Here is a 24,222-nt window from a genome sequence, read left to right as displayed (position 1 = left end):
GGGCTGCCTTTGGAGCCGGAGGAGGGTTTGAGGTGAGCTGGGTAGTAGGGAGCGTGGGGCGGGTGATTTTTTTGCAAACACAAAGGTAATTTTCTGTCTCTAGGAGTCCTAGGCGCCGGAAGCGATGACAGCCGTGGCATCCGACTCTGGAATTGCCGCAGAGCGGGTGAGCAGCATGCCATGGTTGTCTGAGGTGGCGGGCGTTGTCGAAAAGGTCCGTGTTGACGGATGTGATGCTGACTGACGGCGTTGGTTGGTTTGGTTTTGCAGATGGTGAAGAGGAACCTGGTGACAGGGGGATGAATCCAGCGGGCCGAGCGTGGTGTTCCTTGTCCAGGACGGATTCGGAGCCGCGGCTGTCTGCAAGCTAAGTTGAGGCTCTGGTGCCGGAGAGGGGTCGAGGGAGGGAGGGTGCGAGGTTGGCGATTGTAGGAAGGGGTTTTTAAGTGTAGTGCAGGGGAGAGGGATGTCCGGGAACAGCGCTGTCCGGGCAGGTAAAGGGAGCAGGTTAGTGTTCGGCACGATGCCAGGGTGTGCCGGGCAGGGCGGTTCCAGGCTGATTCTGTTGTTGGGTAGCTTATGTGGTTTGTCTTCTGTGTCGTAGTTGTTTGTCGGGTCTCCCTGTTGTGTTTGCGCCCATGGAGGGCGGCATGCGCCTCAGGTTTTGTGAGTCGGGCATCATCCCTAGCGTCTGGAACGCTTGCGCTCGTCGGCATAGCGCCAACAGGGCGCTTTTTTTCTGGCGTTACAAGCGTGCGGCGTGGATCGGTCTGGCGTCTCGGAGGTTTCCGGGAGGTCCTTTTTTGCGGCGTCGTTCTCGGGTGCGTCAGCAGCTCTGGTCTCTTGCCGTCCGTTTTTGCGGTCTGGGCTCTCTTGCCTGCGTCCTTGCGTTGTTAGGTCTTGAAGCCGGGATTGTTGTGCCTACGTCCCATCAGTTTTGAGAGTAACTTCTTTGTCAGGGGCTGACACGTTTCACTCTTTTTCTGGGGTTCTAGAGAACCTCGTCACATCGCCGTCGCGGTCTCGTAGGTCGTCTTGCCGGAGAGCATCTTTGTCGGGTTTAGTTCTTCTTGCCGAGAGCGCGCTCTCATCTTTGAGGCACGCTGTTTGTAGCGTGCTGTGGAGCGTCGGGGTGTGCGTGCGTGTGGCCTGGAGCCGCCCTGCCCGGGGGGGGTGAAGAGTCGGGGGCAGGGGGAATAGCGCAAAGAGTCAGCGGTTAATGCGTTGTTATGCCTAGACCTTTGTGGCTAAGGTTGTACAGTCATGTTGGATGGAGTAGCTGAGGGGTTAGAGGGAAGATGTGACTGCTGGTTCTTTGACTACTTTATGGTGGTTTTGACATAATTTTTTTTTTTTTTTTTCATGTGAAGGTTCCCAGCGGTCAGCAACGTGAGCTCTGGGCCCCGGAGCTGACTCGGGCGAGGTGAGCGGGGATCGGTGGGCTGAAGGAGCGGTTATGTTTCAGGCGGTGTGTGTGGCCGGTCGAGTTCTAAGCAGCCCCTGTTGTTTGGGTGTTACAGGTGGTGCGTCGGCTTCAAAGTGCCAGCCCAAATGGACGGAGGACAGGCAGGCAAGGTGGTCAAGGTTAAGGAGGGGGAGAAGGGGATTGGTGTGGGCAGGCTGTGGTTTTGGGCAATACCTTAGCATGTCCCTCTTTGCTTGGGTTTTTGCAGTTGCTGTTATGGAGGGGCGACACCGCCTGCTGACAAGCGTTCCCGGAAGGTGAGGCGGTTGTCTTTTGGGTCGGTGTCTCATAGCCAAGTATGGTACGGCCACCGAGTTGCAGTGTTTCTCTTTGGTTTTGCAGGTTCTGTGGGGGCCGCGTTTGGAAGCGGAGGAGCGTTTGAGGTGAGCTGGGTAGTAGGGAGCGTGGGGCGGGTGACTTCTTGCAAGGGCAAAGGTAATACTGTGTCTCTTGGTATCCTAGTTGCTGGGAGCGACGAGAGTTGCGGTGTCCAGCTCTGAAACTGGTGATGAGCAGGTGAGCGGCATGGCATAGCGGGTTTGAGGCAGCGCTTGTTGTGCGAAAGGTCTGTGTTGACGAGTGTGGTGCTGATTGATGGGTTTGGTGGGTTTGGTTTTGCAGATGGTGAAGAGGAACCTGGCGACACAGGAGTAGTCCAGCGGGCCGAGCGTGGTGTTCCTTGTCCAGGACGGATTCGGAGCCGCGGCCGTCTGCAAGCTAAGTTGAGGCTCTGGTGCCGGAGGGGGGTCGAGGGAGGGAGGGTGCGAGGTTGGCGATTGTAGGAAGGGGTTTTTAAGTGTAGTGCAGGGGAGAGGGATGTCCGGGAACAGCGCTGTCCGGGCAGGTAAAGGGAGCAGGTTAGTGTTCGGCACGATGCCAGGGTGTGCCGGGCAGGGCGGTTCCAGGCTGATTCTGTTGTTGGGTAGCTTATGTGGTTTGTCTTCTGTGTCGTAGTAGTTTGTCGGGTCTCCCTGTTGTGTTTGCGCCCATGGAGGGCGGCATGCGCCTCAGGTTTTGTGAGTCGGGCATCATCCCTAGCGTCTGGAACGCTTGCGCTCGTCGGCATAGCGCCAACAGGGCGCTTTTTTTTTCTGGCGTTACAAGCGTGCGGCGTGGATCGGTCTGGCGTCTCGGAGGTTTCCGGGAGGTCCTTTTTTGCGGCGTCGTTCTCGGGTGCGTCAGCAGCTCTGGTCTCTTGCCGTCCGTTTTTGCGGTCTGGGCTCTCTTGCCTGCGTCCTTGCGTTGTTAGGTCTTGAAGCCGGGATTGTTGTGCCTATGTCCCATCAGTTTTGAGAGTAACTTCTTTGTCAGGGGCTGACACGTTTCACTCTTTTTCTGGGGTTCTAGAGAACCTCGTCACATCGCCGTCGCGGTCTCGTAGGTCGTCTTGCCGGAGAGCATCTTTGTCGGGTTTAGTTCTTCTTGCCGAGAGCGCGCTCTCATCTTTGAGGCACGCTGTTTGTAGCGTGCTGTGGAGCGTCGGGGTGTGCGTGCGTGTGGCCTGGAGCCGCCCTGCCCGGGGGGGGTGAAGAGTCGGGGGCAGGGGGAATAGCGCAAAGAGTCAGCGGTTAATGCGTTGTTATGCCTAGACCTTTGTGGCTAAGGTTGTACAGTCATGTTGGATGGAGTAGCTGAGGGGTTAGAGGGAAGACGTGACTGCTGGTTCTTTGACTACTTTATGGTGGTTTTGACATAATTTTTTTTTTTTTTTTCATGTGAAGGTTCCCAGCGGTCAGCAACGTGAGCTCTGGGCCCCGGAGCTGACTCGGGCGAGGTGAGCGGGGATCGGTGGGCTGAAGGAGCGGTTATGTTTCAGGCGGTGTGTGTGGCCGGTCGAGTTCTAAGCAGCCCCTGTTGTTTGGGTGTTACAGGTGGTGCGTCGGCTTCAAAGTGCCAGCCCAAATGGACGGAGGACAGGCAGGCAAGGTGGTCAAGGTTAAGGAGGGGGAGAAGGGGATTGGTGTGGGCAGGCTGTGGTTTTGGGCAATACCTTAGCATGTCCCTCTTTGCTTGGGTTTTTGCAGTTGCTGTTATGGAGGGGCGACACCGCCTGCTGACAAGCGTTCCCGGAAGGTGAGGCGGTTGTCTTTTGGGTCGGTGTCTCATAGCCAAGTATGGTACGGCCACCGAGTTGCAGTGTTTCTCTTTGGTTTTGCAGGTTCTGTGGGGGCCGCGTTTGGAAGCGGAGGAGCGTTTGAGGTGAGCTGGGTAGTAGGGAGCGTGGGGCTGGTGGTTTGTTTGGTTTCGTTTTCGGTTTTGGTTTTTTTTTTTTTTTTTGTAAGCACATAGGTTATTTTTTTGTCTTAGTATCCTAGGTGCTGGAAGTGGCAAGAGCTACAGTGGGCGACTCTGAAGTAGGAATGTAGTGATTCAGTGACATGCCTTGGTATGTCTTAGGTGACCGATGTTATGCAAAAGCTCTGTGTTGATTGATGTGGGGATGACTGACGGCATTGGTTTTCTATTGCAGATGGTGGAGTGGAACCTGGTGACCGCAGGCTCAATTCAGCAGGCAGACTGTGGTTTTCCTTGTCCAGGATGGATTCGGAGTCGTGGCCGTCTGCAAGCTAAGTTGAGGCTGTGGTGCAGGAGAGGGTTTGGGGCAGGGAGGGTGCGGGGTTGGCCATGGCAGGAAGGGGTTTTAAAGGTAGGACAGGGGAGAGGGCTGGCTGGGAACAGCACCCTCCAGGCAGGTTAAGGGAGCAGGTTGCTCTTTAGCACGATGCCAGGGTGTGCCGGGCAGGGCGGTTCCAGGCTGATTCTGTTGTTGGGTAGTTTGTGTGGTTTGTCTTTGCGCCGATGGAGGGCAGCATGCGCCTCAGGTTTTGTGAGTCGGGCATCATCCCTAGCGTCCGGAACGCTTGCGCTCGTTGGCATAGTGCGAATCGGGCGCTTCTTTTCTGGCGTTACAAGCCTGTGGCGTGGATCGGTGTGGCGTCTCGGAGGTTTCTGGGCGGCCCTTGTTTTGTGGCGTTGTTCCCGACTGCGTCAGCAGCTCTGCTCCTCTTGCCATACATTTTTGCAGTCTGGGCTTTCTTGCCTGCGTCCTTATGTTGTTAGGTCTTGAAGCTGGGATTGTTGTGCCTATGTCCGATCAGTTTTGAGAGTAACTTCTTGTTGAGGGCTGTGACATGTCAGTCTTTCTGGGTCTGCCGTAGAGCCTCGTCACATCGCTGTCATGTTCCTGCAGGTCTTCTTGACGGACAGCATCTTGTGTCCGTGTGGTGTTCTCCTTGGCGAGAACTCTCTCTTGTCTTTAAGGCATGTTGTTTGGAGCGTCGGGGTGTGTGTGCGTGGCCTGGAACCGCCCTGCCCGGGGGGGGTGTAGAGTCGGGGGTAGGGGGAATAGCGCAAAGAGTCAGTGGTTAATGCGTTGTTATGCCTAGACCTTTGTGGCTAAGGTTGTACAGTCATGTTGGATGGAGTAGCTGAGGGGTTAGAGGGAAGATGTGACTGCTGGTTCTTTGACTACTTTATGGTGGTTTTGACATAATTTTTTTTTTTTTTCATGTGAAGGTTCCAAGCGAGGAGCCATGTGAGCTCTGGGCCCCGGAGCTGACTCGGGCGAGGTGAGCGGGGATCGGTGGGCTGAAGGAGCGGTTATGTTTCAGGCGGTGTGTGTGGCCGGTCGAGTTCTAAGCAGCCCCTGTTGTTTGGGTGTTACAGGTGGTGCGTCGGCTTCAAAGTGCCAGCCCAAATGGACGGAGGACAGGCAGGCAAGGTGGTCAAGGTTAAGGAGGGGGAGAAGGGGATTGGTGTGGGCAGGCTGTGGTTTTGGGCAATACCTTAGCATGTCCCTCTTTGCTTGGGTTTTTGCAGTTGCTGTTATGGAGGGGCGACACCGCCTGCTGACAAGCGTTCCCGGAAGGTGAGGCGGTTGTCTTTTGGGTCGGTGTCTCATAGCCAAGTATGGTACGGCCACCGAGTTGCAGTGTTTCTCTTTGGTTTTGCAGGTTCTGTGGGGGCCGCGTTTGGAAGCGGAGGAGCGTTTGAGGTGAGCTGGGTAGTAGGGAGCGTGGGGCTGGTGGTTTGTTTGGTTTCGTTTTCGGTTTTGGTTTTTTTTTTTTTTTTTGTAAGCACATAGGTTATTTTTTTGTCTTAGTATCCTAGGTGCTGGAAGTGGCAAGAGCTACAGTGGGCGACTCTGAAGTAGGAATGTAGTGATTCAGTGACATGCCTTGGTATGTCTTAGGTGACCGATGTTATGCAAAAGCTCTGTGTTGATTGATGTGGGGATGACTGACGGCATTGGTTTTCTATTGCAGATGGTGGAGTGGAACCTGGTGACCGCAGGCTCAATTCAGCAGGCAGACTGTGGTTTTCCTTGTCCAGGATGGATTCGGAGTCGTGGCCGTCTGCAAGCTAAGTTGAGGCTGTGGTGCAGGAGAGGGTTTGGGGCAGGGAGGGTGCGGGGTTGGCCATGGCAGGAAGGGGTTTTAAAGGTAGGACAGGGGAGAGGGCTGGCTGGGAACAGCACCCTCCAGGCAGGTTAAGGGAGCAGGTTGCTCTTTAGCACGATGCCAGGGTGTGCCGGGCAGGGCGGTTCCAGGCTGATTCTGTTGTTGGGTAGTTTGTGTGGTTTGTCTTTGCGCCGATGGAGGGCAGCATGCGCCTCAGGTTTTGTGAGTCGGGCATCATCCCTAGCGTCCGGAACGCTTGCGCTCGTTGGCATAGTGCGAATCGGGCGCTTCTTTTCTGGCGTTACAAGCCTGTGGCGTGGATCGGTGTGGCGTCTCGGAGGTTTCTGGGCGGCCCTTGTTTTGTGGCGTTGTTCCCGACTGCGTCAGCAGCTCTGCTCCTCTTGCCATACATTTTTGCAGTCTGGGCTTTCTTGCCTGCGTCCTTATGTTGTTAGGTCTTGAAGCTGGGATTGTTGTGCCTATGTCCGATCAGTTTTGAGAGTAACTTCTTGTTGAGGGCTGTGACATGTCAGTCTTTCTGGGTCTGCCGTAGAGCCTCGTCACATCGCTGTCATGTTCCTGCAGGTCTTCTTGACGGACAGCATCTTGTGTCCGTGTGGTGTTCTCCTTGGCGAGAACTCTCTCTTGTCTTTAAGGCATGTTGTTTGGAGCGTCGGGGTGTGTGTGCGTGGCCTGGAACCGCCCTGCCCGGGGGGGGTGTAGAGTCGGGGGTAGGGGGAATAGCGCAAAGAGTCAGTGGTTAATGCGTTGTTATGCCTAGACCTTTGTGGCTAAGGTTGTACAGTCATGTTGGATGGAGTAGCTGAGGGGTTAGAGGGAAGATGTGACTGCTGGTTCTTTGACTACTTTATGGTGGTTTTGACATAATTTTTTTTTTTTTTCATGTGAAGGTTCCAAGCGAGGAGCCATGTGAGCTCTGGGCCCCGGAGCTGACTCGGGCGAGGTGAGCGGGGATCGGTGGGCTGAAGGAGCGGTTATGTTTCAGGCGGTGTGTGTGGCCGGTCGAGTTCTAAGCAGCCCCTGTTGTTTGGGTGTTACAGGTGGTGCGTCGGCTTCAAAGTGCCAGCCCAAATGGACGGAGGACAGGCAGGCAAGGTGGTCAAGGTTAAGGAGGGGGAGAAGGGGATTGGTGTGGGCAGGCTGTGGTTTTGGGCAATACCTTAGCATGTCCCTCTTTGCTTGGGTTTTTGCAGTTGCTGTTATGGAGGGGCGACACCGCCTGCTGACAAGCGTTCCCGGAAGGTGAGGCGGTTGTCTTTTGGGTCGGTGTCTCATAGCCAAGTATGGTACGGCCACCGAGTTGCAGTGTTTCTCTTTGGTTTTGCAGGTTCTGTGGGGGCCGCGTTTGGAAGCGGAGGAGCGTTTGAGGTGAGCTGGGTAGTAGGGAGCGTGGGGCTGGTGGTTTGTTTGGTTTCGTTTTCGGTTTTGGTTTTTTTTTTTTTTTTTGTAAGCACATAGGTTATTTTTTTGTCTTAGTATCCTAGGTGCTGGAAGTGGCAAGAGCTACAGTGGGCGACTCTGAAGTAGGAATGTAGTGATTCAGTGACATGCCTTGGTATGTCTTAGGTGACCGATGTTATGCAAAAGCTCTGTGTTGATTGATGTGGGGATGACTGACGGCATTGGTTTTCTATTGCAGATGGTGGAGTGGAACCTGGTGACCGCAGGCTCAATTCAGCAGGCAGACTGTGGTTTTCCTTGTCCAGGATGGATTCGGAGTCGTGGCCGTCTGCAAGCTAAGTTGAGGCTGTGGTGCAGGAGAGGGTTTGGGGCAGGGAGGGTGCGGGGTTGGCCATGGCAGGAAGGGGTTTTAAAGGTAGGACAGGGGAGAGGGCTGGCTGGGAACAGCACCCTCCAGGCAGGTTAAGGGAGCAGGTTGCTCTTTAGCACGATGCCAGGGTGTGCCGGGCAGGGCGGTTCCAGGCTGATTCTGTTGTTGGGTAGTTTGTGTGGTTTGTCTTTGCGCCGATGGAGGGCAGCATGCGCCTCAGGTTTTGTGAGTCGGGCATCATCCCTAGCGTCCGGAACGCTTGCGCTCGTTGGCATAGTGCGAATCGGGCGCTTCTTTTCTGGCGTTACAAGCCTGTGGCGTGGATCGGTGTGGCGTCTCGGAGGTTTCTGGGCGGCCCTTGTTTTGTGGCGTTGTTCCCGACTGCGTCAGCAGCTCTGCTCCTCTTGCCATACATTTTTGCAGTCTGGGCTTTCTTGCCTGCGTCCTTATGTTGTTAGGTCTTGAAGCTGGGATTGTTGTGCCTATGTCCGATCAGTTTTGAGAGTAACTTCTTGTTGAGGGCTGTGACATGTCAGTCTTTCTGGGTCTGCCGTAGAGCCTCGTCACATCGCTGTCATGTTCCTGCAGGTCTTCTTGACGGACAGCATCTTGTGTCCGTGTGGTGTTCTCCTTGGCGAGAACTCTCTCTTGTCTTTAAGGCATGTTGTTTGGAGCGTCGGGGTGTGTGTGCGTGGCCTGGAACCGCCCTGCCCGGGGGGGGTGTAGAGTCGGGGGTAGGGGGAATAGCGCAAAGAGTCAGTGGTTAATGCGTTGTTATGCCTAGACCTTTGTGGCTAAGGTTGTACAGTCATGTTGGATGGAGTAGCTGAGGGGTTAGAGGGAAGATGTGACTGCTGGTTCTTTGACTACTTTATGGTGGTTTTGACATAATTTTTTTTTTTTTTCATGTGAAGGTTCCAAGCGAGGAGCCATGTGAGCTCTGGGCCCCGGAGCTGACTCGGGCGAGGTGAGCGGGGATCGGTGGGCTGAAGGAGCGGTTATGTTTCAGGCGGTGTGTGTGGCCGGTCGAGTTCTAAGCAGCCCCTGTTGTTTGGGTGTTACAGGTGGTGCGTCGGCTTCAAAGTGCCAGCCCAAATGGACGGAGGACAGGCAGGCAAGGTGGTAAAGGCAAAACAGCGTGAGAGGGGGATTGGTGTGGGCAGGCTGTGGTTTTGTGCAATATTTCAGTATGCGTCTTTTTGATTGTGCTTTTGCAGGTGCTGTTTAGAGGGATATCGCCGCCTGCTGACAAGCGTTCCCGGAAGGTGAGGCGGTTGTCTTTTGGGTCGGTGTCTCATAGCCAAGTATGGTACGGCCACCGAGTTGCAGTGTTTCTCTTTGGTTTTGCAGGTTCTGTGGGGGCCGCGTTTGGAAGCGGAGGAGCGTTTGAGGTGAGCTGGGTAGTAGGGAGCGTGGGGCGGGTGACTTCTTGCAAGGGCAAAGGTAATACTGTGTCTCTTGGTATCCTAGTTGCTGGGAGCGACGAGAGTTGCGGTGTCCAGCTCTGAAACTGGTGATGAGCAGGTGAGCGGCATGGCATAGCGGGTTTGAGGCAGCGCTTGTTGTGCGAAAGGTCTGTGTTGACGAGTGTGGTGCTGATTGATGGGTTTGGTGGGTTTGGTTTTGCAGATGGTGAAGAGGAACCTGGCGACACAGGAGTAGTCCAGCGGGCCGAGCGTGGTGTTCCTTGTCCAGGACGGATTCGGAGCCGCGGCCGTCTGCAAGCTAAGTTGAGGCTCTGGTGCCGGAGGGGGGTCGAGGGAGGGAGGGTGCGAGGTTGGCGATTGTAGGAAGGGGTTTTTAAGTGTAGTGCAGGGGAGAGGGATGTCCGGGAACAGCGCTGTCCGGGCAGGTAAAGGGAGCAGGTTAGTGTTCGGCACGATGCCAGGGTGTGCCGGGCAGGGCGGTTCCAGGCTGATTCTGTTGTTGGGTAGCTTATGTGGTTTGTCTTCTGTGTCGTAGTAGTTTGTCGGGTCTCCCTGTTGTGTTTGCGCCCATGGAGGGCGGCATGCGCCTCAGGTTTTGTGAGTCGGGCATCATCCCTAGCGTCTGGAACGCTTGCGCTCGTCGGCATAGCGCCAACAGGGCGCTTTTTTTCTGGCGTTACAAGCGTGCGGCGTGGATCGGTCTGGCGTCTCGGAGGTTTCCGGGAGGTCCTTTTTTGCGGCGTCGTTCTCGGGTGCGTCAGCAGCTCTGGTCTCTTGCCGTCCGTTTTTGCGGTCTGGGCTCTCTTGCCTGCGTCCTTGCGTTGTTAGGTCTTGAAGCCGGGATTGTTGTGCCTACGTCCCATCAGTTTTGAGAGTAACTTCTTTGTCAGGGGCTGACACGTTTCACTCTTTTTCTGGGGTTCTAGAGAACCTCGTCACATCGCCGTCGCGGTCTCGTAGGTCGTCTTGCCGGAGAGCATCTTTGTCGGGTTTAGTTCTTCTTGCCGAGAGCGCGCTCTCATCTTTGAGGCACGCTGTTTGTAGCGTGCTGTGGAGCGTCGGGGTGTGCGTGCGTGTGGCCTGGAGCCGCCCTGCCCGGGGGGGGTGAAGAGTCGGGGGCAGGGGGAATAGCGCAAAGAGTCAGCGGTTAATGCGTTGTTATGCCTAGACCTTTGTGGCTAAGGTTGTACAGTCATGTTGGATGGAGTAGCTGAGGGGTTAGAGGGAAGATGTGACTGCTGGTTCTTTGACTACTTTATGGTGGTTTTGACATAATTTTTTTTTTTTTTCATGTGAAGGTTCCCAGCGGTCAGCAACGTGAGCTCTGGGCCCCGGAGCTGACTCGGGCGAGGTGAGCGGGGATCGGTGGGCTGAAGGAGCGGTTATGTTTCAGGCGGTGTGTGTGGCCGGTCGAGTTCTAAGCAGCCCCTGTTGTTTGGGTGTTACAGGTGGTGCGTCGGCTTCAAAGTGCCAGCCCAAATGGACGGAGGACAGGCAGGCAAGGTGGTCAAGGTTAAGGAGGGGGAGAAGGGGATTGGTGTGGGCAGGCTGTGGTTTTGGGCAATACCTTAGCATGTCCCTCTTTGCTTGGGTTTTTGCAGTTGCTGTTATGGAGGGGCGACACCGCCTGCTGACAAGCGTTCCCGGAAGGTGAGGCGGTTGTCTTTTGGGTCGGTGTCTCATAGCCAAGTATGGTACGGCCACCGAGTTGCAGTGTTTCTCTTTGGTTTTGCAGGTTCTGTGGGGGCCGCGTTTGGAAGCGGAGGAGCGTTTGAGGTGAGCTGGGTAGTAGGGAGCGTGGGGCGGGTGACTTCTTGCAAGGGCAAAGGTAATACTGTGTCTCTTGGTATCCTAGTTGCTGGGAGCGACGAGAGTTGCGGTGTCCAGCTCTGAAACTGGTGATGAGCAGGTGAGCGGCATGGCATAGCGGGTTTGAGGCAGCGCTTGTTGTGCGAAAGGTCTGTGTTGACGAGTGTGGTGCTGATTGATGGGTTTGGTGGGTTTGGTTTTGCAGATGGTGAAGAGGAACCTGGCGACACAGGAGTAGTCCAGCGGGCCGAGCGTGGTGTTCCTTGTCCAGGACGGATTCGGAGCCGCGGCCGTCTGCAAGCTAAGTTGAGGCTCTGGTGCCGGAGGGGGGTCGAGGGAGGGAGGGTGCGAGGTTGGCGATTGTAGGAAGGGGTTTTTAAGTGTAGTGCAGGGGAGAGGGATGTCCGGGAACAGCGCTGTCCGGGCAGGTAAAGGGAGCAGGTTAGTGTTCGGCACGATGCCAGGGTGTGCCGGGCAGGGCGGTTCCAGGCTGATTCTGTTGTTGGGTAGCTTATGTGGTTTGTCTTCTGTGTCGTAGTAGTTTGTCGGGTCTCCCTGTTGTGTTTGCGCCCATGGAGGGCGGCATGCGCCTCAGGTTTTGTGAGTCGGGCATCATCCCTAGCGTCTGGAACGCTTGCGCTCGTCGGCATAGCGCCAACAGGGCGCTTTTTTTTCTGGCGTTACAAGCGTGCGGCGTGGATCGGTCTGGCGTCTCGGAGGTTTCCGGGAGGTCCTTTTTTGCGGCGTCGTTCTCGGGTGCGTCAGCAGCTCTGGTCTCTTGCCGTCCGTTTTTGCGGTCTGGGCTCTCTTGCCTGCGTCCTTGCGTTGTTAGGTCTTGAAGCCGGGATTGTTGTGCCTACGTCCCATCAGTTTTGAGAGTAACTTCTTTGTCAGGGGCTGACACGTTTCACTCTTTTTCTGGGGTTCTAGAGAACCTCGTCACATCGCCGTCGCGGTCTCGTAGGTCGTCTTGCCGGAGAGCATCTTTGTCGGGTTTAGTTCTTCTTGCCGAGAGCGCGCTCTCATCTTTGAGGCACGCTGTTTGTAGCGTGCTGTGGAGCGTCGGGGTGTGCGTGCGTGTGGCCTGGAGCCGCCCTGCCCGGGGGGGGTGAAGAGTCGGGGGCAGGGGGAATAGCGCAAAGAGTCAGCGGTTAATGCGTTGTTATGCCTAGACCTTTGTGGCTAAGGTTGTACAGTCATGTTGGATGGAGTAGCTGAGGGGTTAGAGGGAAGACGTGACTGCTGGTTCTTTGACTACTTTATGGTGGTTTTGACATAATTTTTTTTTTTTTTCATGTGAAGGTTCCCAGCGGTCAGCAACGTGAGCTCTGGGCCCCGGAGCTGACTCGGGCGAGGTGAGCGGGGATCGGTGGGCTGAAGGAGCGGTTATGTTTCAGGCGGTGTGTGTGGCCGGTCGAGTTCTAAGCAGCCCCTGTTGTTTGGGTGTTACAGGTGGTGCGTCGGCTTCAAAGTGCCAGCCCAAATGGACGGAGGACAGGCAGGCAAGGTGGTCAAGGTTAAGGAGGGGGAGAAGGGGATTGGTGTGGGCAGGCTGTGGTTTTGGGCAATACCTTAGCATGTCCCTCTTTGCTTGGGTTTTTGCAGTTGCTGTTATGGAGGGGCGACACCGCCTGCTGACAAGCGTTCCCGGAAGGTGAGGCGGTTGTCTTTTGGGTCGGTGTCTCATAGCCAAGTATGGTACGGCCACCGAGTTGCAGTGTTTCTCTTTGGTTTTGCAGGTTCTGTGGGGGCCGCGTTTGGAAGCGGAGGAGCGTTTGAGGTGAGCTGGGTAGTAGGGAGCGTGGGGCGGGTGACTTCTTGCAAGGGCAAAGGTAATACTGTGTCTCTTGGTATCCTAGTTGCTGGGAGCGACGAGAGTTGCGGTGTCCAGCTCTGAAACTGGTGATGAGCAGGTGAGCGGCATGGCATAGCGGGTTTGAGGCAGCGCTTGTTGTGCGAAAGGTCTGTGTTGACGAGTGTGGTGCTGATTGATGGGTTTGGTGGGTTTGGTTTTGCAGATGGTGAAGAGGAACCTGGCGACACAGGAGTAGTCCAGCGGGCCGAGCGTGGTGTTCCTTGTCCAGGACGGATTCGGAGCCGCGGCCGTCTGCAAGCTAAGTTGAGGCTCTGGTGCCGGAGGGGGGTCGAGGGAGGGAGGGTGCGAGGTTGGCGATTGTAGGAAGGGGTTTTTAAGTGTAGTGCAGGGGAGAGGGATGTCCGGGAACAGCGCTGTCCGGGCAGGTAAAGGGAGCAGGTTAGTGTTCGGCACGATGCCAGGGTGTGCCGGGCAGGGCGGTTCCAGGCTGATTCTGTTGTTGGGTAGCTTATGTGGTTTGTCTTCTGTGTCGTAGTAGTTTGTCGGGTCTCCCTGTTGTGTTTGCGCCCATGGAGGGCGGCATGCGCCTCAGGTTTTGTGAGTCGGGCATCATCCCTAGCGTCTGGAACGCTTGCGCTCGTCGGCATAGCGCCAACAGGGCGCTTTTTTTCTGGCGTTACAAGCGTGCGGCGTGGATCGGTCTGGCGTCTCGGAGGTTTCCGGGAGGTCCTTTTTTGCGGCGTCGTTCTCGGGTGCGTCAGCAGCTCTGGTCTCTTGCCGTCCGTTTTTGCGGTCTGGGCTCTCTTGCCTGCGTCCTTGCGTTGTTAGGTCTTGAAGCCGGGATTGTTGTGCCTACGTCCCATCAGTTTTGAGAGTAACTTCTTTGTCAGGGGCTGACACGTTTCACTCTTTTTCTGGGGTTCTAGAGAACCTCGTCACATCGCCGTCGCGGTCTCGTAGGTCGTCTTGCCGGAGAGCATCTTTGTCGGGTTTAGTTCTTCTTGCCGAGAGCGCGCTCTCATCTTTGAGGCACGCTGTTTGTAGCGTGCTGTGGAGCGTCGGGGTGTGCGTGCGTGTGGCCTGGAGCCGCCCTGCCCGGGGGGGGTGAAGAGTCGGGGGCAGGGGGAATAGCGCAAAGAGTCAGCGGTTAATGCGTTGTTATGCCTAGACCTTTGTGGCTAAGGTTGTACAGTCATGTTGGATGGAGTAGCTGAGGGGTTAGAGGGAAGATGTGACTGCTGGTTCTTTGACTACTTTATGGTGGTTTTGACATAATTTTTTTTTTTTTTCATGTGAAGGTTCCCAGCGGTCAGCAACGTGAGCTCTGGGCCCCGGAGCTGACTCGGGCGAGGTGAGCGGGGATCGGTGGGCTGAAGGAGCGGTTATGTTTCAGGCGGTGTGTGTGGCCGGTCGAGTTCTAAGCAGCCCCTGTTGTTTGGGTGTTACAGGTGGTGCGTCGGCTTCAAAGTGCCAGCCCAAATGGACGGAGGACAGGCAGGCAAGGTGGTCAAGGTTAAGGAGGGGGAGAAGGGGATTGGTGTGGGCAGGCTGTGGTTTTGGGCAATACCTTAGCATGTCCCTCTTTGCTTGGGTTTTTGCAGTTGCTGTTATGGAGGGGCGACACCGCCTGCTGACAAGCGTTCCCGGAAGGTGAGGCGGTTGTCTTTTGGGTCGGTGTCTCATAGCCAAGTATGGTACGGCCACCGAGTTGCAGTGTTTCTCTTTGGTTTTGCAGGTTCTGTGGGGGCCGCGTTTGGAAGCGGAGGAGCGTTTGAGGTGAGCTGGGTAGTAGGGAGCGTGGGGCGGGTGACTTCTTGCAAGGGCAAAGGTAATACTGTGTCTCTTGGTATCCTAGTTGCTGGGAGCGACGAGAGTTGCGGTGTCCAGCTCTGAAACTGGTGATGAGCAGGTGAGCGGCATGGCATAGCGGGTTTGAGGCAGCGCTTGTTGTGCGAAAGGTCTGTGTTGACGAGTGTGGTGCTGATTGATGGGTTTGGTGGGTTTGGTTTTGCAGATGGTGAAGAGGAACCTGGCGACACAGGAGTAGTCCAGCGGGCCGAGCGTGGTGTTCCTTGTCCAGGACGGATTCGGAGCCGCGGCCGTCTGCAAGCTAAGTTGAGGCTCTGGTGCCGGAGGGGGGTCGAGGGAGGGAGGGTGCGAGGTTGGCGATTGTAGGAAGGGGTTTTTAAGTGTAGTGCAGGGGAGAGGGATGTCCGGGAACAGCGCTGTCCGGGCAGGTAAAGGGAGCAGGTTAGTGTTCGGCACGATGCCAGGGTGTGCCGGGCAGGGCGGTTCCAGGCTGATTCTGTTGTTGGGTAGCTTATGTGGTTTGTCTTCTGTGTCGTAGTAGTTTGTCGGGTCTCCCTGTTGTGTTTGCGCCCATGGAGGGCGGCATGCGCCTCAGGTTTTGTGAGTCGGGCATCATCCCTAGCGTCTGGAACGCTTGCGCTCGTCGGCATAGCGCCAACAGGGCGCTTTTTTTTCTGGCGTTACAAGCGTGCGGCGTGGATCGGTCTGGCGTCTCGGAGGTTTCCGGGAGGTCCTTTTTTGCGGCGTCGTTCTCGGGTGCGTCAGCAGCTCTGGTCTCTTGCCGTCCGTTTTTGCGGTCTGGGCTCTCTTGCCTGCGTCCTTGCGTTGTTAGGTCTTGAAGCCGGGATTGTTGTGCCTATGTCCCATCAGTTTTGAGAGTAACTTCTTTGTCAGGGGCTGACACGTTTCACTCTTTTTCTGGGGTTCTAGAGAACCTCGTCACATCGCCGTCGCGGTCTCGTAGGTCGTCTTGCCGGAGAGCATCTTTGTTGGGTTTAGTTCTTCTTGCCGAGAGCGCGCTCTCATCTTTGAGGCACGCTGTTTGTAGCGTGCTGTGGAGCGTCGGGGTGTGCGTGCGTGTGGCCTGGAGCCGCCCTGCCCGGGGGGGGTGAAGAGTCGGGGGCAGGGGGAATAGCGCAAAGAGTCAGCGGTTAATGCGTTGTTATGCCTAGACCTTTGTGGCTAAGGTTGTACAGTCATGTTGGATGGAGTAGCTGAGGGGTTAGAGGGAAGACGTGACTGCTGGTTCTTTGACTACTTTATGGTGGTTTTGACATAATTTTTTTTTTTTTTTTCATGTGAAGGTTCCCAGCGGTCAGCAACGTGAGCTCTGGGCCCCGGAGCTGACTCGGGCGAGGTGAGCGGGGATCGGTGGGCTGAAGGAGCGGTTATGTTTCAGGCGGTGTGTGTGGCCGGTCGAGTTCTAAGCAGCCCCTGTTGTTTGGGTGTTACAGGTGGTGCGTCGGCTTCAAAGTGCCAGCCCAAATGGACGGAGGACAGGCAGGCAAGGTGGTCAAGGTTAAGGAGGGGGAGAAGGGGATTGGTGTGGGCAGGCTGTGGTTTTGGGCAATACCTTAGCATGTCCCTCTTTGCTTGGGTTTTTGCAGTTGCTGTTATGGAGGGGCGACACCGCCTGCTGACAAGCGTTCCCGGAAGGTGAGGCGGTTGTCTTTTGGGTCGGTGTCTCATAGCCAAGTATGGTACGGCCACCGAGTTGCAGTGTTTCTCTTTGGTTTTGCAGGTTCTGTGGGGGCCGCGTTTGGAAGCGGAGGAGCGTTTGAGGTGAGCTGGGTAGTAGGGAGCGTGGGGCTGGTGGTTTGTTTGGTTTCGTTTTCGGTTTTGGTTTTTTTTTTTTTTTTTGTAAGCACATAGGTTATTTTTTTGTCTTAGTATCCTAGGTGCTGGAAGTGGCAAGAGCTACAGTGGGCGACTCTGAAGTAGGAATGTAGTGATTCAGTGACATGCCTTGGTATGTCTTAGGTGACCGATGTTATGCAAAAGCTCTGTGTTGATTGATGTGGGGATGACTGACGGCATTGGTTTTCTATTGCAGATGGTGGAGTGGAACCTGGTGACCGCAGGCTCAATTCAGCAGGCAGACTGTGGTTTTCCTTGTCCAGGATGGATTCGGAGTCGTGGCCGTCTGCAAGCTAAGTTGAGGCTGTGGTGCAGGAGAGGGTTTGGGGCAGGGAGGGTGCGAGGTTGGCCATGGCAGGAAGGGGTTTTAAAGGTAGGACAGGGGAGAGGGCTGGCTGGGAACAGCACCCTCCAGGCAGGTTAAGGGAGCAGGTTGCTCTTTAGCACGATGCCAGGGTGTGCCGGGCAGGGCGGTTCCAGGCTGATTCTGTTGTTGGGTAGTTTGTGTGGTCTGTCTTTTGTGTCTTAGGACTTAATGAGGTCTCCATGTTATATTTGCACCCAAGGAGGGTGCCATGCGCCTCAGGTTTTGTGAGTCGGGCATCATCCCTGGCATCTCAAATGCCTGTACCTATGGGTGTAGTGCCGATCGGGCGCTTCTTTTCTGGCGTTACAAGCCTGTGGCGTGGATCGGTCTGGCGTCTCGGAGGTTTCCGGGAGGTCCTCTTTTGTGGCGTCTTTCTCGGGTGCGTCAGCAGCTCTGGTCTCTTGCTGTCCGTTTTTGCGGACTGGGCTCTCTTGCCTGTGTTCTTACATTGTTAGGTCTTGAAGCCGGGCTTGTTGCGGCTATGTCCTCTTAGAATTGAGAGTAAGCTCTTGCCAGGGGTGTGATGTTCCACTGTCTCTCTGGGGCTACGGTAGAGCGTTGTCAGATTGCCGTTACGGACCTGAAGGTCTTCTTGCTGGATGGCGTCAACGATTCAGGTGTCGTTCTTCTTGCTGAGAGTTCTCTTTTGTCTTTGAGGCATGTTGTTTGTAGCATTCTGTGCAAAGAGTGTGTGTGTGTGGGTGTGTGTGGCTTGGAGCCTCCCTGCCCGCGGGGTGTGGAGTCAGGGGTTAGGTGGAATAGCGATAAGAGTCTACGGTTAATATGTTGCTATGTGTAGACTGCAGAGGCAAAGGTTGTATGGTCATCTTGGACTGACAACCTGACAGTAGGTTGTGCTCATTTAATAATGTGTTATGGGGATGAGCAGAGCCATGAGGGAGGTGCTTTTTAGGGGTATCTGGGGTTAGGTTAGCATGCAGGTCACTTGATTTACCTGGTTTAATTAGGGTGGCCTGTTTGGGTGGAGGTTGTCTGGGCATGTGGTGGTTTTTTTTTTTTTTTTGGTGATAGCTGGTAGGTATTGTCAGGTGTGTTGTAGAGTCTTTTTAATTGTGTTCAGCAGATGCCCCAGTGGCATTTGGATCCCTGGAGAAAAGCCCCAGGCGAGTGTCACCAGAGGGTACAAATCCAAGCGATGAAGGAGCGGGATCTGGGTATGTAGCAAAGTATCTTCCTCGTTTTGCTGAAAAGGAAGATGAAACTCTGGAAAGGTACGGATCTGTGACAGTGTTTACAGGCGCATGGTGCTTCCGTGCCAGGGATGGGTGTAGAACCTGGGGGAGGAGCCGTAGAGGCGGGCGGGCAGTGTAACGGTTGTATTTTGAGCGAGCGGAGGTTGAAGGAGTGTGTAGTTTGTGTATGTGCCTAACCTTATATGTGTGAAGTATTTTATTGCAGGTTGTAGATAATGTTGAGAGTAATTTTTCTATGCAAATAAAATTTGAATAAAAAAACCCCAGCCGGGGGATTTATTTTTTTTTCTCCCTCGGCTGGGTTTTTTTTTCCCCGGTCCCGGTCGCTCTGCGAGGCGATGTTCATCGCCAATGTTTGGGCGCAGGTCAGGCTTGGGCCGGGGTTTTCGCAGGCAGGGTGATTTTTCAAGGCCCCCGGGAACGCCGTTCCTGGGGAGCACGGCAGACACGGGGCGATGGTGCGTTGTGGCATGTGGGTGGCAGAATGGATTGGGTGAGACCGAGGTGTGGTTTGTGTGGTAGTTGAATGACCAGTGTGTTTTGAATGCATCTAACCTTTCATGATTGTGTGGTGGTTGAAGGAGCGTGTAGTTTGTGAATGTGCCTAACCTTATATGTGTGAAGTATTTTATTGCAGGTTGTAGATAATGGTGAGAGTAATTTTTGTATGCAAATAAAATTAGAATAAAAAAACCCCAGCCGGGGGATTTTTTTTTTTCTCCCTCGGCTGGGTTTTTTTTTCCCCGGTCCCGGTCGCTCTGCGAGGCGATGTTCATCGCCAATGTTTGGGCGGAGGTCAGGCTTGGGCCGGGGTTTTCGCAGGCAGGGTGATTTTTCAAGGCCCCCGGGAACGCCGTTCCTGGGGAGCATGGCAGACACGGGGTGACGGTGCGTTGTGGCGTGTGGGTGGCAGAATGGATTGGGTGAGACCGAGGTGTGGTTTGTGTGGTAGTTGAATGACCAGTGTGTTTTGAATGCATCTAACCTTTCATGATTGTGTGGTGGATTTTGGTTTCTTTGCAGGCTCTGTGTGGAGTTTAAATTTTTGCTTTTCAGACATTTAGACATGAAAATGAAAAAGTCTAGTTGGGGAGTTTAGTTTTTCCATCAGCAAGGTTGGTTTATGGTTTTTTGGAGAACCATGGCAATTGCTGACCTGGATTTTGGTGACAGGATGAAAATTTACCAATGCTTAAGTTCAATCATCTGTCAACCCTGTAAACAGCGGAACAGAGCGAAACCATTTGAGCCCTCCTGGACTGCAGTGGGCCCTGCCAGCATCTCTCTATGAGCGGGATGCCTCTCAAAGCCGTGCAGTCTGTGTACGGAGGCCGGACGATTCTCGACTGATCTCCTCTGCTTTTTGCTTCTTGAGAGTTGACTCTTGCCCATTGTGATCATTGTTTGATGCGAGTATTTCATGGAACTTGAGGGGAGTTTGTACTAGGTACCTTTAGATATGCTTATTGTGAGTAGTTTTGCCAAGTTTGTGAGCCATGACTAGGCTTAGTGTGTGTGTGTGCGTGCGTCACGATCCCAATATTGTAGTAAATCCTTTATAATGACTTTGTAAATGTTAAGTGAACCAATGAGTAGGTATAGTAAAATTCCAGCAATGTGTGCTTGATTGTGAACCCCCCTCGCAGTGCAGCTAGAGCGGAATAATCCTTAGCCATAAACCATCGACCAAGTCTGGGACTAGGATCAGATCCAGCCGCACCTAGTCTGTTCTTAGAGAAGGAGTTTAGAAAGCAAGGGGGTCCATTCCAAACCTCATGACTCGATGCGAGGGCCTCCCTTTTTCCCGCCTGGTATTTTGTTCCAACTCACTAGATGTATATGTTCCCTTCACTTAGAATATACATATTTTCCATTTGGTGTGGAATTAATAGCAAAGCTTGCCATTATTAGGGTTCTAAGGTATATTAAAATATTAGGGTTCTAAGGTATATTTAAATGAAAAGGTTTTAATAAAGTTGTCCTACATGTTTTGGTGGGTCTGCTTTGTGTTCCGAGTTTGTATTGAAACTATAAAAGTGGTTATTGGTAAGGTGCCGTTTGATCTGTTTTGTATCCTATGTCTGTAATTAAACTTTGGAAATGGTCGCAGTAAAGCGTTGGTTGGTTGGTTTTGTATTTTATGTCTGTGTTTAAAATTTGAAAATGGTTGTAATAAGATACAAGACTGACTGAACCAAACTCTCTATGTCTGTAATGAAACTTTAAAAGCGGTTGTGATAAAATATAGATTGATCAGTTGTGTCTCCTGTGTCTGTAACAAAAACCTGTTTTAAAGTTGTAATAAAGTAGTTTGTGTTCTGTTTTCTGAGTCTGTAATAAAACCGTAGATGTCATTGTCGTAATAGTTGAGTTTGATCTGTTTTGTATCCTATGTATGTAGAGAAACTTTGAAAACAGTCATAAGTGAAATTTTTGGTAGGGTTGGTTTTGTATCCTACATCTGTACGGAAACTTTGAAAATGGTTGTAGTAAAGGTTTGTGTTGGGTCTGGTTTTGCGTCCTATGGCTGTATTAAAAATTTGAAAATGGCTGTAAGAAAGGTTTTTGTAGGTCTGGTTTGTGTCCTGTGTCTTTAAAAATGGTTTTAATAAAGTTGCCCTCAAGGTTTTGTGTGGCCAGTTTAGGTTTTTGAGTCTGAATGGAAACTTTAGAACTGGATGTACTCGAGGTGTACTTGGATCTGGTTTGTATTGTAAGTTCATATTAAAACTTTGCAATCGGTAGTCATCGAGTTCCGTTCGTTCTGGTTTTGTATCCTATGTCTGTATTCAAACTTTTAGAATGGGATCTACTAATGGTGTACTGTGATCTGTTTTGTATCTGATATCTGTATGTAAACTTTGGAAATGGTTGTCACAAAACAAACCCGATAAAACTTGATATCCTACATCTGTATGGAAACTTTAAAACTGAATGTACTCAAGGCTTAGTATCCTATGTCTGTGTGTAAACTTGTATTACAACCATTTTCAAAGTGGCGGCAGCTGGGGTTTGTATCCTATGTCTCTCTGTACAATAACCAGTGCTAAAGGCGTACTTTGATATTTTCATATCCTATGTCTGTATGTAAATTTTGAAAGAAGTTGTAGGAAGCTGCAGTTTTGGTTGGCTTTGTCTCTCTTGTGTCTGTATTAAAACTGTAAAAACAGTTGTAATAAGTGGTTTGGTTAGTTTTGTCCTCTGGTGCTGGTCTTTGTCCTCTGGTGCTGGTCTTTGTCCTCTGGTGCTGGTCTTTGGTTTGGGTGTGACTTGGACTTTCTAAATATTGGGTTTTGGGTGTGGGTCAGTTTCCTTTTTTTGTGTCTGTCTTTGAGTTTCTTTGGTGGGGATGTGTGGTTGTTTTCTCAGTATCTCAATTTTTTTTTTAAATCAAATTACATATTTGGAAAAAAGAAAAGCAGCAGTAGAAAATGGTATACTCCCTGGGAGTTAAAGGAAAAAAAAAAAAAAATAAAAATTTTTAAAGAAATTACTCCCAGGGTAGGAACCATTTTCTACTGCTGCACCAGTTTTATTATTTTTAATTTTTTTATAGTTTCAATAAAGGATAAATATTTACATATACACCCATTCCCCTTCCCCCTGGAATGAGTAAATAATTAAAATAATTGGTATAGCCATCAATTTCACACAGGTGAAGGAGAACAACATCACATGCCATAACTAAAACAGTTATGCAAATTAAATAGAAAAAAATTTTTTTCAACACCACAGAAGGAACAGAAACATAATCACACAACAAAAAATACCTCCACAATAAGGCACACAATAAAAATCACAGCACACAAAAAATGCATAATAACCACAGAAAAAAACAATTCACACAAACCACCAAAATGGCCAATATCACACGTCCAGATCACAGAGCAGGACCTCCACACCACCGAGACGAAACCGAAAGTCCTCCGGGATGATACAGCAAAACCTCCAGACCACCGAGACGAAACCGGAAGTCCTCCCGGATCATAGAGCAGGACCTCCAGACCACCGAGACGAAACCGGAAGTCCTCCCGGATCATAGAGCAGGACCTCCAGACCACCGAGACGAAACCGGAAGTCCTCCCGGATCATAGAGCAGGACCCCCAGACCACCGAGACGAAACCGGAAGTCCTCCCGGATCATAGAGCAGGACCCCCAGACCACCGAGACGAAACCGGAAGTCGCTCCTGTAATGCGGAAGTACTCCAGAAACACCGGAAGTAACGAGAAAACCAAAGAAAACAGCCTCCTGACACAAAAAAGAAATCCAACGCACAACGGAAATGACTGCACAGGAACCGGAAGCAACACCAAAATAACAGAAAACTACCTCTTCTGACCGGAAGTAAACACAAAGCAGTAAAACTCAACCGGAAACGTTCAAAATAAACCCGGAACTACGATCAAAATTACCAAAAGCTCATCAAAATCAGCAAAAACACATCCCAAACCACCCCAACCTAAACTACAGACAGAAATTAAGGAAGAAAAACACACATATAAGTAAATTATACAGCAACCACCACATATGATATGCAGGTCAACATTCAAGGGTTACAGTTCAAAAGGTCACGGTACAAAGTTCAAGAAGCCAGAGATCAAAATGTCAGACTTCAAAATCAAGGAGTAATAGGTCAAATGCCATTAGGGTTAGGGATTACAGCTTACAGTCATTAGGGTTACAGCCATTAGGGTTATAGCTAGGGTCATTACACTCACGGTCAGGGGTCAGGATTAGACTTAGACTCCTTAGGGTCACAGGTCAGGGGTCAAGGATTAGGGTCAGAGCTTAGGGTCAGGCCTTGGGTTAGGGTCACGGATCAGGGTCACAGGTTAGGGTCACAGCTTAGGGTTTAGGGTCACAGGTTAGGGGTTAGGGGTCAGGGGTTAGGGTCAGGGGTCGGGGTCAGGGGTTAGGGGTTTAGGGGTTTAGGGTTAGTCACTGCCATTAGGGTTACGGGGTTACAGGGTTACAGAGTTACAGTCAGGGTCACGGTCAGGGGTTAGGGTCAGGTTCAGGGTTAGGGTCAGGGGTTAGGGTCAGGGGTTAGGGGTTTAGGGGTTAGGGTGGTCAGGGTCGGGGGTCGGGGGTCGGGGTCAGGGTCAGGGTCAGGGGTTAGGGGTTAGGGGTTAGGGGTTAGGGGTTAGGGTTAGGGTTAGGGGGTTAGGGTTAGGGGGTTAGGGTTAGGGGGTTAGGGTTAGGGTTAGGGTTAGGGTTAGGGTTAGGGTTAAGGGTTTAGGGTTAGGGTTAGGGTTAGGGTTAGGGTTAGGGTTAGGGTTAGGGTTAGGGTTAGGGGTTAGGGGTTAGGGGTTAGGGTTAGGGTTAGGGTTAGGGTTAGGGTTAGGGGTTAGGGTTAGGGGTTAGGGGTTAGGGTTAGGGGTTAGGGTTAGGGTTAGGGTTAGGGTTAGGGTTAGGGGTTAGGGTTAGGGTTAGGGTTAGGGTTAGGGTTAGGGTTAGGGTTAGGGTTAGGGTTAGGGTTAGGGTTAGGGTTAGGGTTAGGGTTAGGGTTAGGGTTAGGGTTAGGGTTTAGGGTTAGGGTTAGGGTTAGGGTTAGGGTTAGGGTTAGGGTTAGGGTTAGGGTTAGGGTTAGGGTTAGGGTTAGGGTTAGGGTTAGGGTTAGGGTTAGGGTTAGGGTTAGGGGTTAGGGTTAGGGTTAGGGTTAGGGTTAGGGTTAGGGTTAGGGTTAGGGTTAGGGTTAGGGTTAGGGTTAGGGTTAGGGTTAGGGTTAGGGTTAGGGTTAGGGTTAGGGTTAGGGTTAGGGTTAGGGTTAGGGTTAGGGTTAGGGTTAGGGTTAGGGTTAGGGTTAGGGTTAGGGTTAGGGTTAGGGTTAGGGTTAGGGTTAGGGTTAGGGTTAGGGTTAGGGTTAGGGTTAGGGTTAGGGTTAGGGTTAGGGTTAGGGTTAGGGTTAGGGTTAGGGTTAGGGTTAGGGTTAGGGTTAGGGTTAGGGTTAGGGTTAGGGTTAGGGTTAGGGTTAGGGTTAGGGTTAGGGTTAGGGTTAGGGTTAGGGTTAGGGTTAGGGTTAGGGTTAGGGTTAGGGTTAGGGTTAGGGTTAGGGTTAGGGTTAGGGTTAGGGTTAGGGTTAGGGTTAGGGTTAGGGTTAGGGTTAGGGTTAGGGTTAGGGTTAGGGTTAGGGTTAGGGTTAGGGTTAGGGTTAGGGTTAGGGTTAGGGTTAGGGTTAGGGTTAGGGTTAGGGTTAGGGTTAGGGTTAGGGTTAGGGTTAGGGTTAGGGTTAGGGTTAGGGTTAGGGTTAGGGTTAGGGTTAGG

General features: G+C 52.6%; 4 long non-coding RNA genes across 8 annotated transcripts; all 4 read left to right on the top strand.

Moving 5' to 3' along the window:
• Positions 1–1,365: 1,365 nt before the first annotated feature.
• On the top strand, positions 1,366–3,823 carry LOC309597203. 2 transcript variants are annotated; one of them, XR_014229698.1, is made up of 11 exons: positions 1,366–1,423; positions 1,521–1,575; positions 1,674–1,722; positions 1,808–1,848; positions 1,928–1,981; positions 2,087–2,186; positions 3,187–3,239; positions 3,337–3,391; positions 3,490–3,538; positions 3,624–3,664; positions 3,773–3,823. It is a non-coding gene; the product is annotated as an uncharacterized lncRNA (long non-coding RNA). The 2 variants fall into 2 exon arrangements; XR_014229699.1 differs by having other exon boundaries at positions 1,521–1,584.
• A 1,459-nt stretch (positions 3,824–5,282) lies between these two features.
• On the top strand, positions 5,283–5,613 carry LOC309597496. Its single transcript, XR_014229748.1, has 3 exons — positions 5,283–5,333; positions 5,419–5,459; positions 5,568–5,613. It is a non-coding gene; the product is annotated as an uncharacterized lncRNA (long non-coding RNA).
• Positions 5,614–6,924: 1,311 nt separating this feature from the next.
• Positions 6,925–7,408, top strand: LOC309597495. Its single transcript, XR_014229747.1, has 4 exons — positions 6,925–6,990; positions 7,080–7,128; positions 7,214–7,254; positions 7,363–7,408. It is a non-coding gene; the product is annotated as an uncharacterized lncRNA (long non-coding RNA).
• Positions 7,409–9,005: 1,597 nt separating this feature from the next.
• On the top strand, positions 9,006–16,459 carry LOC309597208. 4 transcript variants are annotated; one of them, XR_014229701.1, is made up of 26 exons: positions 9,006–9,048; positions 9,128–9,181; positions 9,287–9,386; positions 10,383–10,435; positions 10,533–10,587; positions 10,686–10,734; positions 10,820–10,860; positions 10,940–10,993; positions 11,099–11,198; positions 12,196–12,248; positions 12,346–12,400; positions 12,499–12,547; positions 12,633–12,673; positions 12,753–12,806; positions 12,912–13,011; positions 14,008–14,060; positions 14,158–14,212; positions 14,311–14,359; positions 14,445–14,485; positions 14,565–14,618; positions 14,724–14,823; positions 15,823–15,875; positions 15,973–16,027; positions 16,126–16,174; positions 16,260–16,300; positions 16,409–16,459. It is a non-coding gene; the product is annotated as an uncharacterized lncRNA (long non-coding RNA). The 4 variants fall into 4 exon arrangements; XR_014229702.1 differs by having other exon boundaries at positions 14,158–14,221; XR_014229703.1 differs by having other exon boundaries at positions 12,346–12,409.
• The last annotated feature ends 7,763 nt before the right edge of the window (positions 16,460–24,222 follow it).

The sequence above is a fragment of the Platalea leucorodia genome (assembly GCF_965183815.1).
Source record: "Platalea leucorodia genome assembly, chromosome: 14".
In the NCBI taxonomy this organism is placed as follows: domain Eukaryota; kingdom Metazoa; phylum Chordata; class Aves; order Pelecaniformes; family Threskiornithidae; genus Platalea; species Platalea leucorodia.
This window is presented reverse-complemented; position numbering and strand designations above follow the sequence as displayed.